Here is a 19,577-nt window from a genome sequence, read left to right as displayed (position 1 = left end):
TTTTTTTGAGACAGTCTAGCTCTGTCATCCAGGCTGGAGTACAGTGGTACGATCTCGGCTCACTGCAACCTCTGTCTCCTGGGTTTAAGAAATTCTCCTGCCTCAGCCTCTGGTACAGCTGAGACTACAGGTGTGTACCACCATGCCTGGCTAATGTTTTTGTATTTTTAGTAGAGATGGGGTTTTGTCATGTTGGCCAGGCTGGTCCTGATCTCCTGACCTCAAGTGATCCGCCTACCTCGATCCAAAATGCTGGTTCAGGGGCTTTTTATGGACTCAGAATGGGGAATGCATGCTGATTGGTTTGTCTGCAAAACATATTAAAATGAAGACACCACTCAAAGGTTGGCACAATAGTGTAAAAAACCAATTAGGAAAGGAGTAGGTAAATGTAAAATAGGTAAAGGGTGGGGATCAACCAGAGGAAGGTACATCAAATGGAAAGACAATTCTCAATCTGGTCTGAGGATTTAACCTGTAGCTTGGCTTTCAGGCTTTAAACTGTCTTTGTCTTGGAGGTGGGATTTCACCGGGGACCTTCCCCTATCTGCCTAGGCATTGAGCTGCCTCCTCTAACAGTTTCTAGTGAGAAATCTGCAGTAATTTCACTTGCTGCATCTCTATAGACAGTGACTTTATTCTTTTTCCCTAGTTTTTAACTGAGTTAGATGGGTCTTGGTGTGGATTTATTTTGGTTTATCCTGTTTGGGAATTACTCAGCTTCTTGAATCTGTAGATTTGTGTCTTTCACCAAATTTGGGAAGTTTTCAACTTATAATCCTCAAATATTTTTTTCAGTACTGTATTCTTTCTCTTCTTTCTGGGATTTTAGTCACATGACTGTTAAAACATTTATTATCACATAGATCCATGAGGCTCTATTACATTTTTTCAATCTTTCTTTTTCTTTCTGTTCAGATTGGTTAAGTTATATTGCTCTATCTTCAAGTTCTCTGACTTTCTTCTGTCATCTTCATTCTATTAAACCCATGCACTGAGGGTTTTTTCAAACTCTCACTTGTGCTTTTCAGTTCTAAGATTTCTATTTGATTCTTCTGTGTAGCTTCTATTTGTTTGCTGAGATTTTCTGTCTTTCCTTTGGTTTCAAAAGCACTTACAGTTGCTTGCTGAAGCAACTGCATTTTTATACTAGACTTTAAAGACTTTGTCAGATAATTTTGTCATTTGTATTATATCTGTGTTGATGTCCATTGATTATCTCTTACCATTTAAATTTAGACTTTCCTGATTTTTCATATGCTGGAGTAATTTTGGATTGTATCCTGAACATTTTAAATGCAGTGATAATAGACTCTGGGTCTTTGTAAAATCCTGTGAAGAATGTTGATATTTTTCTTTTAGCAGTCACTTGGGCTGTCCGAGGCCAGACCCCAAGTTCTACCCGACATTCCATGGGTTATCATTCCATCATTTATCCATTTTTCAAAGCCTTTTCAGTGCTATTTGGATTTGCCCTGCATGTGCTCCACCTAGTGGCCAGTCTGTATCCTGGAAGGTGGTTTGTTCATTGATCAATGCGTCTGGTAGGCTGAGTAGGATCAGTCAGATCCGTGCATGCACTGTAAGAGAATGAGCCCAAATGTTCATAAACACATTTATGGATTTGTTGAGTTCTACTTTATTTCACGTCTTTAATATTTGCAGTTTCCTTGAAGTTCCTCTCTTTGGTCTTCTGATTACAAAACTAGAAATTGATTATCCCACTGTGGTAGGTTGGTGGCCACTAGTGGGAAGGCAGAGAGAAAAATGAAGGTTTTCCCTCACTGTCTTGGGATTACAACTCCAGAAAACAGAGTGAGAAACTTCTCTCCCCCAGAGTTTTGGCTCCTGTGAGTGCCTGTTATTGAGCTCTTCTACCGCCCTCACAAAATTAATTTATTTTTACAAAAAAAAAAAAAATCTCAGTAATAATTACAAAGGGAGAGTAGAAAATTTGGGGAGGTGATACATGTTGATGGCCTTGATGGTGGTGATGGTTTCACCGGTGTATACGTTCCCCAAACTCATTAAGATGTATACATTGAAATGTACAGCTTTTTATGTGTCAACTAAAAAATAGAGAAAAGAAAGAGAAAACAAAATGGGGATTTCTACAGCTTCTTTTGGAGGTAGGAGTTCCCGTCTCAGGTCCTCATGGCTTCTCCTGCAGTTTCCTCATCTTTCTCTGCACTGTTGCCTTCTGCCAGTTCTGGTGTTTAAGCTCAGGCCAAGGTATACTAGAGTAATGAAGAGTGAAAAACTCACCCGTGGTTCAGCAGCTTTTCAAATTCTGGTCTTCTCCCCCAATCTCTGTGCCACCATTTCCTTCTCAGAGTCCTCAAATAGCTACTGCATGTGTGGTGTCCATGTTTATTGCCCTATTCAGTGAGAAAGGCAGAGTAGAGTATGTTTCTTCCATGTTACCTGGAAACAGAAATCCTTAGTTATTCATTTAGGCAAGACACAAAATCTTCTGGTATTTTTGTTGATTCATTAACCCAAATAGCTGCCTTGTTTTATTCGTGGGAAGCCACTGGAGCTCTAATCCTCGTGCTGGAGTGAGATGGTCAAGTCCTGTTAGGCAAGTTAGTTAATGTCTCTGAGTCATTGTATACATGGTGAATACTGTAGTATTACCTGCCCAACTTGTCCCCTACTGTACGGTTATTGTGATGATAAAGTAAGACATTGGATGTGACAGTACTTCAAAAAGTATAAAGTGGGCTGGGCACGGTGGCTTATGCCTGTAATCTCAGCACTTTGAGAGGCTGAGGCAGGCCTATCATTTGAGGCCAGGAGTTCGTGACCAGCCTGGCCAACATGGTGAAACTCTGTCTCTACTAAAATACAAAAATTTGTTGGGTATGGTGGCAGGTGTCTGTAATTCTAGCTACTCAGGAAGATGAGGCAGGAGAATTGCTTGAACCCAGGAAGCGGAGGTTGCAGTGAGCCAAGATCGAGACACTCCACTCCAGCCTGGGCAACAGTGAGACTCCTCTAAAAAACTAAAATAAAGCAAAGGATAAAGTGGTATACACAGAATAAATTTTCTCCTGTGACCTGCAAAAAGTGATAGTTAGGTATATTCCTGAAGTAGAGATGGAGGATCAAGCAGCTGCCTGTCTGTGTGTTAGGCTGGGAGCACCCCTTGGACTCCCTCATCCCACTGTATTCTCTTTACACAGGTCCCCATCCTTCCTTCCTGAACCTCTCTTCTGTCTCAGGTTTCTGGGCACTGTAAAAAGCATTTTGGGTCATTAAAGCCTAACAGACCAGAAATCAGGGGATGAAACTCATGATTCTGTCACTCATAAACTCTTTTCCTCGCAGTGTTCTAGTTTCCTCATCTTTAAAATAAAAAGAATAAAAGGGCGATGATGACTTTCAAGCTCTTTTATAGAGAGTCTTTGTCAGTGAGCACTCCCTTAGTAGCAGTGAATGCTTGGGGTGGGGGCGAGGTTGGGGCTGGGAGGGCTGAGACGACAGTTTGTTTATATCTGTTTTTGAGACAGGGTCTTGCTCTGTCAGCCCAGTCATGGCTCACTGCAGCCTCAACCTCCCAGAGCTCAATCAGTCCCTCTACCTCAGTCTCTGGAGTAGCTGGGACAACTGACATGTACTACCACACCCGGCTAATTTTTGTATTTTTTGTAGATAGCGGGTTTTGCTGTGTTACCCAGGCTGGTCTTGAACTCCTGGACTCAAATGATCCTCCTGTGTTGGCCTCCCAGAGTGCTGCAGTTACAGGTGTGAGCCGCCATGCCCTAATGAAACATCAGTTCTTCAGGTCTCCAACCTATCTTCTACTGGAGCAGCTCTGCTGTTCTCAGTTTTCTCATAGATTCTCACTTGGCAAAAAGGTTCTGTGGCCAAAATATGTGTTAGAACTCTGAGTGGCCCCCAAAAGTAACTATCTCGGGATCTCACACTTTTCTAAGACATCAATTCCCCTCCTACCTTTCTGGTTGTTTCTTTCTCTTGAACATCAACTTCTTTGTCTCCTGTCTTTATGTGTAGACATTCCTTAAGTCTTGGTCCCAGGACTGCAATCTTCTTTCCATCCCACTTCTCCACTGGTGAGTTCAACTAATATTTAAGCTTCAGCTGTCCAATGGGTGACTTCCAGTGTCCAATCTCTTTACTGAGCTTCAGCCAAATATTTTCAGCCACCCACCAAGTTCCTCCGTCTAGTAATAGATCAGTAGATTCAATCCAGCATGTCTCAAACCAGACTTATACATCGTCTGCTCTCTGCCATTCCTAAATTAATACTTTTCTTTAACTTCTCTTTTTTCTCAGTAGTCACGTCAGAAGTTCTCCCAACAACTGAGCTTAAATTTTTTTTTAATGATGAATTGCCTCTTTGACAATATTCATATGACCTCAAAGATCTGTTAATGATGCTTCTGCAGCATCCCTCCCAAAGAAATTTTATTTCCACTTTCCTGAGTTCATATTTTATTCTCTTCTTATTCCAGATGTGCAAGGTAGCTCCCTAAAGTGATCTTCCTGTCCCCAACATTCTTTCTCCTGATCACATCATGCTCAGAGCAATAGCTGAAAGCAAGAATTTTTGTAAGTCATGAAATTGTTAAAGGACATCTCTATTGGGTATAGAATAAAGCCCTGAAGATTCAGCCAACAGCCAGTGTCTTTGCCTTCTTTTACCTTACCTCACTTGCCTCCAATAAATGTATCTCCTCTACATAGATTAGTCCTCTAATTATCTCGCAGACAGACCAGGAGTTTTTATTTTGCATTCTTCTTTATGATTTTATGAGGCTTACCCATTCCTCAAAGACAAATTTACATCCACTCCCTGCTAGCATTACCTTGACATCTGAGTCGTGGAGGTTTTACCTTTTCTTTAAAGCATTTACTTTGAGACAACTTATGTAAACTTATGTTAGTATCTTTGTGCATGTCTTGCCTCCCATCCATGCTGAAACTTTATCAGAATCAGAAATTGAATCTTTAAGATTCTTGTACCACACCAGAATGCTTGGAAATGCATCAAATTTGAAGAGAAAAAATAAAATAACTCATAATCTCTTCCATAAGAGCAGTGACCATGAGTTATGCTAAGTATACTTGTTTGCTTTTCTTTCTCTGTGGTTTCACCCATATTGGCCAGAATATGCTTCATTAATTAAATAGGAAGTATTGAACATAAAGTTTTATAAACCAATGTAGGAATTTGATAGCCAGGAAGTCAACTTATTGCAACTTGGGGTAAAATCTTTGTAGACTTCATTTTTATCTGTTCCTTAACAGCACTGGTTTTGTGTTTTGAATAATTCTATCTCAGTGACATCCATATAATTATATCTATTAATGGATTAACACAATGCTGATTGAACTTTTCTTTCAGATTAGTCAGTCTTAAGAGATATTCAAAACTCTAAGAGACTGGGATTCCTAACAGCATAACTAGCGTTTCAAAATTTTGATATCTATCATTGGATCTCACAAGTAGACTCTAATTGACATTATGAAAATATTTATAATAAAAAAACGAAAAATAACTATAAGAAAAAGTAGGGGAGTGACTAATGTCTTGCATATCCACATCATATAATATTTAATTCTTAGCTAAAATTTGTTAAATCATATTGAGTTTTTAATAACACAGATACATGTCAGCTTTTTGCTGATATACAGCTTTTCCATCATCACAGAATCTTGCATTTGACAATGCTGATATAGGAAATTATCTGAAAGAATTCTGGAAGCAATTCCTTTTTCTCAAAGTATGTCACTTTGTCTTTTCCATTTATATGTGACGTCAGTAAGCAAAGTGGCAAATGGCATTATACCCTTATTCAGCACTCTGAAGCTTGGATTATATAGTGACACTGCCATTTCTTCCTTTGCTCTGCTATTTCTGTATCAGTTATCATGGACAAAGAATGTTATTTACTTCACAAGTTACTTCCTATCTTTGTTATATATCAGCTTTTTTCTCAAGAATATCAGTTATGGAAATGACAATAGCCAATATTAATAGCCACTGCTCTTTGTGAAATGCTCACTGTATGCTAAAAAATACGTGGCTGGTATCAAGTGCATTTGTGATGTCACAAAAATAACAGTTTCAATATTTTTAATAGAATGAATCATGGCAATTCTCCTCCTGACACATTGTACTATAGCTAGACTCTCTGTAGTGGTGTACAATTCTTCAGGACTCTTGAGGCGGCACATGGCCGAAGGCAGCATTTCATTTTGAGTGCTGGATGAAGTTTCCAATAAAAATTAAAGATTAATGATGTGAGTATATAAAAGTCAATAGGAAGAAAAGGCCAGGACTCTCAAACATTTGTTAACAGTGTAAAGCTTTGTACCAATCAAATGGCTGCAGAGAGGGAAAGCTAATACCAACACAATAAAAACTGAGGGCTAAACTTTCATTGTGTCTGGTGCTGAGCTTCTAGCATTTGATGAATGATTACCGTGTGCCAGTGGGTCATTGGGGAGTGTCTGCGTCTTTCATGTGGTTGGGACAGCTGTGGGCAATCTGTGGATGTGGATTACCCCGCAGAGAGAAACATCTACGTGTGAAGGCAACACTGCACTTAGGAGGAGTCAAAAAATAGTTTAATATTAAGTGCCAGTTTACAACCTAGATGAAATCTTTGTGAAATTTTCAACTCAACAGAAAACAGCTCCTTGGCTTTTGATGCCTCCTTGAAATGAGATCATTTTGTCTCCGATCTGGTGTTTTTACGGGGGTGATTAGGTTTCCTTTCTGTCATCCTCATAAGCTGTATGAGATGGGTGCTGCTTTTGCTGCCTCATCTTCTTACAGTAAATTGTCTAAAGTGGCAGAGCTAAAAAGTGGCTGAGTTGGGACTCAAACCCAGGTCTGTCTGATTCTAAAACTTGAGCCGTCATGCAACGGAAAGTGAACTGTAGCATTTGGTGAATGTAAAACTTCCCGCTTGCCTATATTAAAGGCTACTGTTATTTTTTATATTAGGGGAGACTGGTGGGGAGGGATAGAGGTGTCTCAATTCTGAAATTCAAAAAGAGCCGCATACAACAAAAGCCAAAATAGACAAATGGGACCTAGTCAAAGTCCACAGCTTCTGCACGGCAAAAGAAATAGTCATCAGAGTGAATCAGCAACCAACAGAATGGGAAAAAATTTTTGCAGTTTACCCATCTGACAAAGGGCTGATATCTACAATTTACAAAGAACTAAAACAGATTTATAAGAAAAAAACAAACAAGCCCATTCAAAAGTGGGCAAAGGATATGAACAAATACTTTACAAAAGAAGACATACATGATGCCAACAAACATATGAAAAAATGCTCATCATCACTGGTCATCAGAGAAATGCAAATCAAAACTACATTGAGATACCATCTCACGCCAGTTAGAATGGCGATCATTAAAAAATCTGGAGACAACAGATGCTGGAGAGGATGTGGAGAAATAGGAACACTTTTACACTGTTGGTGGGAGTGTAAATTAGTTCAACCATTGTGGAAGACAGTGTGGCGATTCCTCAAGGACATAGAAATAGAAATTCCATTTGACCCAGCAATCCCATTACTGGGTATATATCCAAAGGATTATAAATCGTTCTACTATAAGGACACGTGTACACGAATGTTCATTGCAGCACTGTTTACAATAGCAGGGACCTGGAACCCACCCAAATGCCCATCGATGATAGACTGGATAGGGAAAATGTGGCACATATACACCATGGAATATTATGCAGCCATCAAAAACGATGAGTTTGTGTCCTTTGTGGGGACATGGATGAACCTGGAAACGATCATTCTCAGCAAACTGACAGAGGAGCAGAAGATCAAACACCGCATGTTCTCACTCATAGGCGGGTGTTGAACGATGAGAACACATGGACACAGGGAGGGGAACACTACACACTGGGGTCTGTTGGGGGGAAATAAGGGAGGGACAGTGCGGGGTAAGGAGTTGGGGAGAGATAGCATGGGGAGAAATGCCATATATAGGTGATGGGGAGGAAGGCAGCAAATCACACTGCCACGTGTGTACCTATGCAACAATCTTGCATGTTTTTCACATGTACCCCAAAACCTAGAATGCAATTAAAAAAAAAATAAAAAATTTGGCCGGACGCGGTGGCTCAAGCCTGTAATCCCAACACTTTGGGAGGCCAAGGCGGGTGGATCACGAGGTCAAGAGATCGAGAGCATCCTGGTCAACATGGTGAAACCCCGTCTCTACTAAAACTACAAAAAATTAGCTGGGCATGGTGGTGCATGCCTGTAATCCCAGCTACTCAGGAGGCTGAGGCAGGAGAATTGCCTGAACCCAGGAGGCGGAGGTTGCGGTGAGCCGAGATCGCGCCATTGCACTCTAGCCTGGGTAACAAGAGTGAAACTCCGTCTCAAAAAAAATAAAAATAAAAAAAATAAAAAATTTAAAAAAGGACCGCATAGTAACCTCTATTCCTCTTCCTCTTTGGGCATAATATCCCCAGTTGTAGCAGGAACCAGTAGACTAGGTTTCCCTTCATTGTTTTTGAGAAGGAAATGCCTGTTGAACTTTGACAACAGTGTTAACGATTGCCAGAGACCCTCAATGTATTATTCATCTCTCAGGAGCCCTATAGAAATTTCCTTTGAAAACTCTCTCCTCATCAATATTAATAATTGCATGATGTCGTGCATACTTTGTGTGGGTCAAAATGCCTTTGTGTATGTGACCTCATTCCATCTTTAAATTTTTATTGGAAGCCTTCTACATGTTAAGCACTGTTTTAGATGCAGGAGATGTCAAAAGATGTATAGCACAACTCCTCCGTCGAGAGTTCAGTCTGAACTCTAACCCGATGTCATGAAGTAGACCAGATATCCTCCCCATTTTATACACTTAATTTCCACAGCATAACCTTCTGTCCTCACCTTCTACCACTTCTTTGTCATATCTTTTAATCTATCCATGTCTTTATTTTCAGGTTTGGTTGTTTGTTGTTGTTTTTGTTGTTTTTTTAAACAAATGGAGTCTTGCTCTGTTGCACAGGCTAGAATGCAGGGGTGCAATCATAGCTCACCGCAGCCTCCAACTCCTGGGCTCAAGCAATCCTCTTAAGTAACTGGGACTACGGGTACATGCCTCACACTCAGATAATTGAAGAAACAAGGTCTTCCTATGTTGTTCAGGCTGGTCTGAAACTCCTGGCCTGAGGTGATCTTCCAATGTTTTAATATTTACTCGTCCTTAAACATTAATGAGCAACTAAACATTCTCACATTGATCTCTAATGTTTTTCTCATGCTTCATCTCTTCTTGGCCTCCTTCTCTGATACTTTTCTGTATGTCCAAAGAAGACCCGTCCATTAAACCAAGGTAGAATCTCCTCATCTCCCTGACAGCTGTTCAGGAATCAGGCAACGTCTCCCTTCTTCCAATTTTCAAAGTACCAAAATTCCAAGTACCAAATATAAGACGGTGAGACTAACTGAAGTTATTCACCATCTTATATTTGGTACTTGGACTATAGTGCACTTTGATAAATATACATTTTTCTTTTCTATGTCAGTGGTCTCATGGCATATCTATAAATATAGAAAAAGATCATTGATAGGTATTCTAAATAAACAAAAATATTGTACAATATGCATGATATTTGTGAAAAACAATACTAAGAATAATGCAAAACTGAAGGTCAATGCCAGATTTAACACCAAAATACGTATTGTTTAACCAATAAAATATTGGCATACATAGTTTTTCAGAAGTTGTAATTGATTACCAGTGTCTAAGTACTGGGAGATCTGACATGGCATTAGAAATTTCTGGCCTCACTTGAAAAATCAGAGGCAACGCTTGGCCTGCTTTAGCATGGTGACTGCCAGCTGAGGCCAAGAAGCAACTACCATTGCCTCCTCAATGTTGGGGTGGAGGAGAGTCAGTTTCCCATTTGTCACCATTCTCATCCTAATTATTTCTTAAAACAGTGTTAAAAAGAAAGTAAAGCCTGGGCACAGTGGCTCACACCTATATTCCCAGCACTTGGAGAGTCTGAGGCAGGCAGATGGGTTGAGGCCAGGAGTTCAAGACCAGCCTGCCAACATGGTGAAACCTCGTCTCTACTAAAATCAAACCACTAGCCAGACGTGGTGGTGCACACCTGTAATCCCCGCTACTCAGGAGGCTGAGGCAGGAGAATCACTTGAGCACGGGAGGTGGGGGTTGCAGCGAGCGAAGATCGCACCACTGCACTCCAGCCTGGGTGACAGAGTGAGCCTGGTCTCAAAAAATAGAAAGAAAAAGAGAAAAGAAAAGAAAGTGAAGCATTTCCTGTTACCTATGGCTCTGTGTCAGGGAACAAAAAGTTAGCATGAAAGGGCAATTTTTTCAAGAAAAATGAGAAAATGCATTATTACTGTTTTGGGGCTGAAGTGGAAAATGGAACTGTGAGTTAATATTCAGTGTGTTTAATATGAAAACAAAGCAAAACCTAAGTGGCTGTGATGGGATAAACCTGACCTGTTGTAATTTTTGCCAGCCTAGCCCTTGCAGACATTTGTGTTTGCAGCTGACCCCTGGATCAGGGGAAAGGATCAAGGGCCTAAAGGTGAGCTGGGCCCACGTCCTGGCTCTGGTATTTACTAGTGTGTGACTTAGCTGGGTTATGGCTAACCACACTTTTCCTCTCTCTAAAATGGGAATGATGATTGCTGCTACATGGTGGTAAATGGAACTCGAAATGAGATGCATAACAGCAGGACTTTTGTCTGTTCCTTGTCAGCTAGTGCCTACAACAGTGCTGTGTACGTGCTTGGGGCATAATTGACACATATTGAGTAGACAGATGACATCTATAATGCACTATGAGCTTTGTTCATAGGAGGCCATTAGCAAATTTGAGCACGTTTTTAAGGAGCTAATCCTAACTGTTGTTAAGAGTAGTGACTATTTGGCCTTTTTTCCCCCTAGCACCTAGGCCTGCCACAGAGCAGGTCATTAATATTTATTTGCAGAATGAATAGCTAATGTCTGATTGTCCATCATTTGCTAATCTTTCTTAAACAGAGTGGCACTGGAACATCTGGCTGCCATTTTGGTGTGGCTTTTTCTCCCCTCCCTGAGATGAAAGGATTGCCTTGTTGCTCCGTGTGGCATAGGCCTAATGTTTTTCTTTCTTTTTCCAGTTTGGTACATTGCTAGCGGAGGGTGGTATCTTCTTAAGAAAGTTTATTTCACTTTCTGAAGGTGTTTTTCATTTTCCCAGCTGCCCTTCACTCCCCCCTACATGCCATTCATGCAACTTCCCAGCTGGCAGACGAGAGGTGGATAACCATGAAGCTGTCACGAGCATCTTGAACAGTGAAGGCTCACAGGGAGCAGGTTAACACTCAGCGTTGCGGGATTTATTATGACATCCAAGCTGCAGTCTGGTTTTACCAGAGAGCCAGTCTTGTGCAGTCCAGCCGGGCCAGCCATTATTTTGCAATCTTGTCTATCTGCTGGTGTCTTTTCCAACTTGACTTTAAGGCGTGGTCTTTCAAATAAAGGTTTCATCAACAAGTTTATAGAAAAAAGAAAATAAAAATGAGTTAAAAGTCTGCCTCCACGTGCTTAGTAGGAAGCCCATATTAACTTACGTAAATTTCTAGACGCTTTGTAGTTACCTTTCCCAGTCTCTCAAGTTCATTTTGTGCTTTTTGACTTTGATCTTCAGAGCTTGGGGCTTGGTGGAGGTTAGCAAAATGGGGCATATTGGGTGCCAGGCGTTGTGTTGGGAACTTTCACAAATGCTCATTTGTTTATTCACAGAAGTTGGCAGTGTTGTCATGGCCCATGATAACTTATCCGGAACAACTCTGGGTTCTCTTCTGCACCATGGTTGCAATTCAGCTTTATTATCTCCCTGAGAAATACATTCCAGACTCTTGGGGATTGTATGATAGGCTCATTGGAATAATTAATTTCTTACAGATTAGTAGATATTCTATTGTTTTTATATATCATCCTCAAGGTAGATGGTAATTGTGGTGGCGTTCGTATAGTTTGCATGGTCAGGAATGTTTGGGAGACATTAACTGAATATTTCCTGTGAATATTGTACTTTGCAAAGCCTCCTGGAGGCAAAGAAGAACAGTCATGTAAACACATAGTAGATAGTCAATGAATGTAAGTTAACTAAGACATTGATTTATTTTTTGACTTGATACATACTTTTAAATAATGTGCTTTCCTTAAGGTAACAGTAACACTTGTTGCTTGTGAATCATCTGGCCTGTATAAAAATGTAAGTGTTTATTAAATAAATAAGAATTCACTGAATACTTCCTGTGTTCCAGGAGGTGTTCTGGGCAGCAGGGACACAGTTGGGAACAACAGGCATAGTCTGTTGTGGAGTTGACATTCTTATGGCAGTGAAACAGAAAATAATTCTAAGTTATACATTTCTGTCTTTTTTTTTTCTTCTTTTCTTTGCTTAAGTCTCATAAAACAAAACAAAACAAAACAAAAATACGAGTTTAGGTAGAAACAAGGTAGCTCCATAACCTTCAAATAACTACTGTGAATAACTGCACATTTTCATTTGGTGATTTGCCTATGACTTGTGTGCAAGTGAATATATGCTAACATCTGGATTCCATTTGCTTTCATTTTCTTTCAATTAATGAACCATGTTAGGTGGTCGAACAAGGTGGATGTGTGAATGCCAGCTTGTGTTTTCATGCTTTTCTAGATGAGAGGAGGCAAGGTTTCCAGTGAGGCACCTTTTCCCCTCTTGACTTACTCTCTTCCTCAAACCCGCAATCCCAGAAAGAAGCCTGGCCTGGGCCCAGAGCACCTGGAACAGGCAACCTGGGGCACGCCAGGCTGAGCCCTGACTCCGCAAACATGCTTTCCCCACTCTGTCTTGATCTCCAGATTGTGGTCCTTCCATGGCTGTTTTCAGCTGAAATAGCATGAAAAATGAGTTCTTGTGGTGTTTTTAATATAAATAGTAGAGATGCCACAGGAATTCAAGTTCTCAGGGGATGTACTTTCTTACAGGGCTTAATATGTCCTGGGAAGACCCTTGAGTTCCGCATCCCCCCCAGCTCTGCCCCTTCAAAGAAGGAAGGGCTGGCAGTGCCCAGGGACTGGGAATGTCCACTAGGCTGACAGCTCCATCTGATGCTGCCAGCCCAGTGCTCAGTAGGCCACGCAAGCCGAGAGAGTGAGCTCTAGGGTAGCAGTCTGCAGAATTTTTCTGTAAAGGGCCAGATTATAAATGCTTCAGGTTTTGCAGACCATGTGGTCTCTGTTGAAACTACTCAACTCTGCTTTTGTCACGTGGAAGCAGCCATAGACAATATGCAGATGAATGAGTATGTCTGTGCTCCAATAAAACTGTGTTTACATAAACACGGTGACATGCCAGATTTCACCCATGTGCTACAGTTTGCAGGCTCCTTCCACAAAAACCGAATCAAGGGGACCCGGATCATCCATGAGCTCTACCGCTTACCTGCTGGAATTGTAGGTGGGTGGTTCCATCTTCTTTATCTGTTAAATGGGGTTCATAAACTAACCTACCTTGTAGTTCTCATGAGTCTTAGTGAGATGATATAAGAAAGCCTCCAGATACAGTCTCTCCTGTGATTAGTACCTGGATAATCCTGGCTGTGTCCCATCTCTATCTTCCCAGACAGCTCTGCCTCTGGAAAAATTTCTCTCTCTAGCCTGAAGAGGTATTTACCCCCAAATTTTTGACTCATTCTCCTCTTCCAGGATATAGATTTTCTCATGTGTAAATCTTGTTAAGCCTAAAGGTCAATCCATACTATAAATTTTTCCCGGTTACAGGTCATACCTCACTCACTTTGGCACCTTTCCCCAACTCTTTAACTGCACATTTTGAGTGGTTCTCATTTCTTGTTTAATAACACTTCATTCATTCATTCATTCTTCCATCCATCAAACATATAGGGCATTGGCTATGCATTCTCCATGCTGCTATCAGTGTACGTCTTAACTAGCTCTTTTATAAGACCACAGGCCTTTCGAGGTCAGGGATCCTGTTTTATTTCTCCTGGTGCCTCAGAGCCTAGCACTGGGCTGAGCATAATCTATTATGCTTAGTAAACATTTTTCGATGAACGGGAGGGGTATGAATACACTGTCTCAACTTCCCAGTCCATGCTGTTCTTGGCACAGAGCCTTGTATACAGTAAGTATCAGAAACACACATGTTGATTAAGTGTTGACCTTTGTACCCTTTTACCAGCCTGTAATGTTGCTTCTTTGCCTGAGGGACTTGTTTACTAAATATCTTGATCTTTCACCTTTTCCCTACTGAAAGGGCAGGACTTCTGAATGAGGGGTGCTCTAAGCCCTGGAACGGCAGGACTCTGAAAGCAAGTGGGTTAGAGGAAGTGGGCTGAGCATAGGGCATGGGTGGTGGGGAGGGGGCTGTGAGCTCCAGCTTGTCCTTAACACCCATCTGGGTGGCCTCTGAAACCAGACAGGGTAATTATCCCTCCAGCCTCTGCGCTCTAAATTATTTACATTTCCCAGTCAAGACACTAAAAAGGGAAGCATAGAAGGACGCTGCCTCCTCCTACAATCAGGCTTGACTGCTCTGTTTCCTCCCTGGCTGATCTAAGATGATCTATGGAATTCAGAAAGGGGCACCAGGTTCAGGGTCAGGAAGGCCTTGGGTTTCAATCCCAGCTCTGTGATTTTGAAAGGCTGCTTTATCCAGAGGGATTTTCATTTCCCCTTCTGTAGTATAGAGGTGATAAAAGTCCCCATCTTATAGGGGTTGATGTAAAAAAAAAAAAAAAGTCAAAAAAGCAACCAAATGGCACATGGAAAATGCAACAGCTTATGTATAGGGGATCAGTAAACACATACCGTTATCCTTTCCTCTGCCTTATTTTACAAATACTTGAATGCTTCCTTATCCTGCCTCTCGAGGAAATACTTTGGGAGACATTGGCTTTGTAGGAGAAGAACTAAAGGTTGGATGAACCTGTCATCCAGGGTTTCTCAACCTGGTCATTGTTGATAATTGACATCAGATAATTCTTTGTTGGGCAGTGGGGAGGGCTCACTCAGTGCATTGGAAGATGGTTAGCAGCGTTATTCACTGTGATACGTAGATCACACATCAGTAGCACTCACCTCCTGCTCATGACAGCCAAAAATGTCTGCAGATACTGCCAGGTTCCCTGGGGGGGGGGGTAGGGGTACAATTGTCCTCCACCGAGGATTACTGCTAGACGAATGAATAAGAAGCTTCTTGTGGGGTGTGGGAGGCAGAGGAGTCTGTGGTGGGAGCTACTCCCAGAAGTGATCTCTTTCCTCCTTTGCAAGGGAATTGCATCCCATAGGATTTAGGTGCTGAAGGGAAACAGGCTGTACTGTGGTCCCAACGCCTGGAGAAGGCAGAGAAATAAGACCATCAGACTCGGGGTTTGCCAGGGTCAACAGGTGCTTTGTGTCAGGGCCACCTGAGGGCACTTGCCACACTAGGTAACCCGGATCCCGGACATGCCAGCTGTGCAGAACCAGGGTCACTGGTCCCTATAGAGTGGGAGGAAGACACCATTCCTAAAACTAAGAGACTCAGGTTGGATACAGCCTCTACTCCTGGTTCAAGCAACCCAGCCACAGCTGCGGGAATTATTGGCACATGCCACTGTGCCTGGCTATTTTTTAAAATATTTTTTGTAGAAATGAGGTTTCAACCATTTTGCTCAGGCTGGTCTTGAACTCCTGGACTGCCAGCCTCAGCCTTCCATAGTGCAGGGATTACAGGCAGGAGCCCCTATTCCTGGCCAACATGTTCCCTTTTAAGCAGCCTCACAAGAGATTCTGATATCCGTAGAAGCTTTAGGATCTCTGCCCCATTGGCAAGGCCTTAAGCTTTAGATCTAGAACTTAATTTTATGCCCTATCAAACCCAAACACTTACTGGATGTGTGCTCTTTATAAAGTTTTACTGGGCTGCCTTCCTAAATAGGTTAAACAGTATTTGCCACCCTGGATCATTACAGAGATAAAATACCATTTTCTGAGTACCCACTAAGTGTCAGGTATGTGGAAAGTACTTTTCACAGGAGATTTCAATGTGCATTTTTATAAAATTCCAAAGGAAGAGAGTAATTTTACTTTTCACCACAGGGCTCTGCTATGAGGAATAAGCCCACGTTACAGATGAAGAAACTGAGGCTTATTAAGTCCCTTGTTCAAGGGTGATACAGGCCTTTGGCTCCCAGTTCCATGGGTCACCCCAGATTTTTTCACCCTGCATTGAGCATTTTCACTTCTGATCTCTCCTCCCCAGTAAATTGCCATGCTTGATTTCTACTCCCAATCTGGGCAGTTATTCAGTATTATTGTGCAGGATTCTTTTCAAGGGTAATACCAAGAAAAATCTAATCAGATTTCAACAAGAGGATCCCATCTTAGAAACGGATGGCAACTTCTCAGCAAAGCAGGTGGGAAATGAGTCAGCTAGAATCTTTTGTCATCTCTAGAAACAAAGACACTCAGACTGATTCATAAATGAAGGGGTCTTGGCATGTGTTCTGCTCTGGGATGAGGGTGCAGGTCCCTCACAGTAACTCTCTTGATGATCCTCACTGTCACCCCAATTTACTTTTACCTAGCACTTTTGCCACCAACATAAATATCTTATCAGCTTCCCCTTCTGATGCAGGAAATAGCTGCTAGAGAGGGCAAAAGCCAGACTGGCCCACGTCACAAGAATTCCACTCCAGAACCTCTCTTTTCCTTGGCCAATTAGCCGAAAGGGTTCGGGAGCTGATCACAATCACTCACTGAGATCTTTCAGGAAGTAGGGGCAGAAATGAATTGATGGAAGTGGGTAGTGCTTTCCTCACATTATTGGCTTTACTTGAAAACTCTGTTCAGGAAATTGTGGGCATTATTTAATAAGTGCTGCTTTGACCCCTGACTTCCATGGATTCCCTGTGAAAACAGCTGATTGGTGAGATGGCAGGATGATTGAGTAATGCGGGGCACTGTGACGTGTAATCGTAGGCCAAGCCCTTGCACAGTTGCACAGTGGTGTTTTCTTGAATGCTGGGACTACTTCAGACTCTCCACCTCATGATGGGCAGGTGGCAGGAGGGACGGGGTTTACACCTGGGAACCACAACTAGAAGGCTGTGTGGTGGTCATATGCAGGAAAGTCTATCAACCCATTTTACAGGTGAGGAAATTTAGCCTTAGAAAGGCTGGAAATGCATCCCAGATTACACTGTGGAGATTCATACCTAGAGTCATCTGATCTTTAAATCAGTATTCTTTCCATTTTATTATAGGTCATTGAATGCTATCCTAGGAGTTCCCCTGTGTAGAGTTTCCTTTCTGCTCTGTTTTGTCAATATATCCAACATTTGGAAAATCAGTTGTATGTTGCATGTGTGTTTCCCTGAAAGGTGACTTTATGTCTTAGATCTCAGAAGCTTAGATGGTGCTTGACATTCCAGAGTGGCAGAGACGGGACATATCTATAGGGTTTTCTACTGACCATGCCAGTTACTAGTGGACTGAGAACAACTCAGTATGGCTTTGTCACTTGGCTTAGCTTAGAGTAAAATTCTTGTAGGCAGTTAATGTGCTTTGAAATAATAGTAATGTTTACTCTTACTTCTTAGGGCCAGAAAATGGACAAGATGAAGCCTCTAATCTAAGGATTAGGACCAAGAAAATGCATTGAGTAGTGCCAGGCATGGTGGCTCATGCCTGTAACCCAAGCTGTTTGGGAGGTCTAGGCAGGAGGATTGCGGGAGGAGGTTATTGTGAGTTATGATGGCGCCCCTGCACTCCAGCCTGTGAAACAGGGTGAGACCCTGTCTCTGCGGGGGGTGGGGGAGGATTGACTGTTTTAGTAACCAAATAAGTTGCATTTTTTCCTTCTAAATTGCTCTTTCTTCTTCTTGGCAATACATTACTTGTGCAGACTCCCATGGACTATAAATGGTAGCAGATAAAATTGTTACCATTTAATGGACTCTAGGAATAACATGGGTGTCAGAGGTGTGCTGTTTTAACCAGTGTCCACAAGGTGGCAACCTCTCCAAGGAAACTGAGACCAAAATCTAGTTTTTAAGTAACTGTTGCCATTTAAATGCTTATTGGGCAGCCTCAGCACGCTTGGCACTGTACCGAATACTTAAAAGATTTAGCTTCTGCCTTCAAGGAGCTTACCGAGTATCTGGTTTAAACAGTGTCTTGAATTAGACCATTTCTCAGCCTTCTGTTTCAATCACTGTAAATCCTTAGATCAGAGTCTTTAAAGGAGAGAGTAAGATATAGAACAGAGAGAAAATAAATTTCATTGAGTCCTACTGTGTGACAGGTACTTAACAGGCACTTTACATGTGTGGTCCTCACTAGGAACTGTGATGGGCATGGTAACTATCTCATGTTACAGAAAGGAAAGTTGGATAGACATTTTAATATTGGAACTCTAATACCACAGAGCTAGTAAATAGCAGAGGCAAATTACAAACCCATACTTATCTGCCCCTACAGTCTTTCCACCGGCCACTATGTCTCACTGCAGGACACTTGCGGAATACATTATTCTCAAGAAGTCGTCCAAAAGAAGAAATAGCCACAAATCCTTTAGATGTTTGCACTGATGTCATATCCCTAAGGAATGCTTATGAGGGAATACCCTGATTTTTTGAGCTATTCTTTGGCCCTTTAAGAATGGTGCCATTGGGGCCAGCCTGTTTTCCCGCAAACTTTCCTTTGAGAGAGGAATGATATGAGCTCTTTCTGGTGCTTCAGCAATAGATTGGCTGCAACTTTAGCATTTAGGCATTTAATTTTTCCTGGTTAATTTTATCCATTAGTCTCTATACTATGTATTCATATATGTGTGTGATACACACGTGTGTGTGTATATATATATGTATATGTACACAACATAATATTTAGATATGTGGTATATAATAGACCACATATTAGATTTAGAAATCATTTCCACTGAACGTGAGCTCACTAAGAGCAGGGTCTTGAAGGTGTTTAAGATGCTACGCAGTCTGTTTGGGGCCTTTATGTTTCAATGGTAGTTCTTTGAATTGTTTCTTATGCAAATATATCTACTGTATTAGTTAGGGTTCTCCAAGAAATAGAACCAGTAGGATATCTACAGCTATATAGGAGGAGATTTATTATAAGGGGAGAGTTCTTGCCTTTTGGAGGCTTAAAAGCCCCAGGATGTGCCATTTATGAGCTGGAGGCTCAGGAAAGCTGGTGATGTGGTTGCAGTCCAAGCTCAGAAGGCTTGAGAACAAGAAGAGCTAATGGCAGAAGTCCCAGTCCAAGTCTGTAGGCTCAAGAACCAGGCGTGCCCATGTCTGAGCACAGGAAATATGGGTGTCAGCCTCAAGCACAGAGAGCAAATTCACCTGTCCTCTGTGTTTTTGTTCTATTCAGGCCCTTCAAGGATTGGATGATGCCCACCTTATTGATAAAGGCTGCTGGTTTTTCCTTTTTCTTTCCTTTCCTTTTCTTTTCTTTTTCTATGAGATATGGTCTTGCTCTGTCATTCAGCTGGAGTGCAGTGATGCAATCATAGCTCACTGCAG

This window comes from Cebus imitator, unplaced genomic scaffold (assembly GCF_001604975.1).
Source record: "Cebus imitator isolate Cc_AM_T3 unplaced genomic scaffold, Cebus_imitator-1.0 Scaffold137, whole genome shotgun sequence".
NCBI classification, from domain to species: domain Eukaryota; kingdom Metazoa; phylum Chordata; class Mammalia; order Primates; family Cebidae; genus Cebus; species Cebus imitator.
This window is presented reverse-complemented; position numbering follows the sequence as displayed.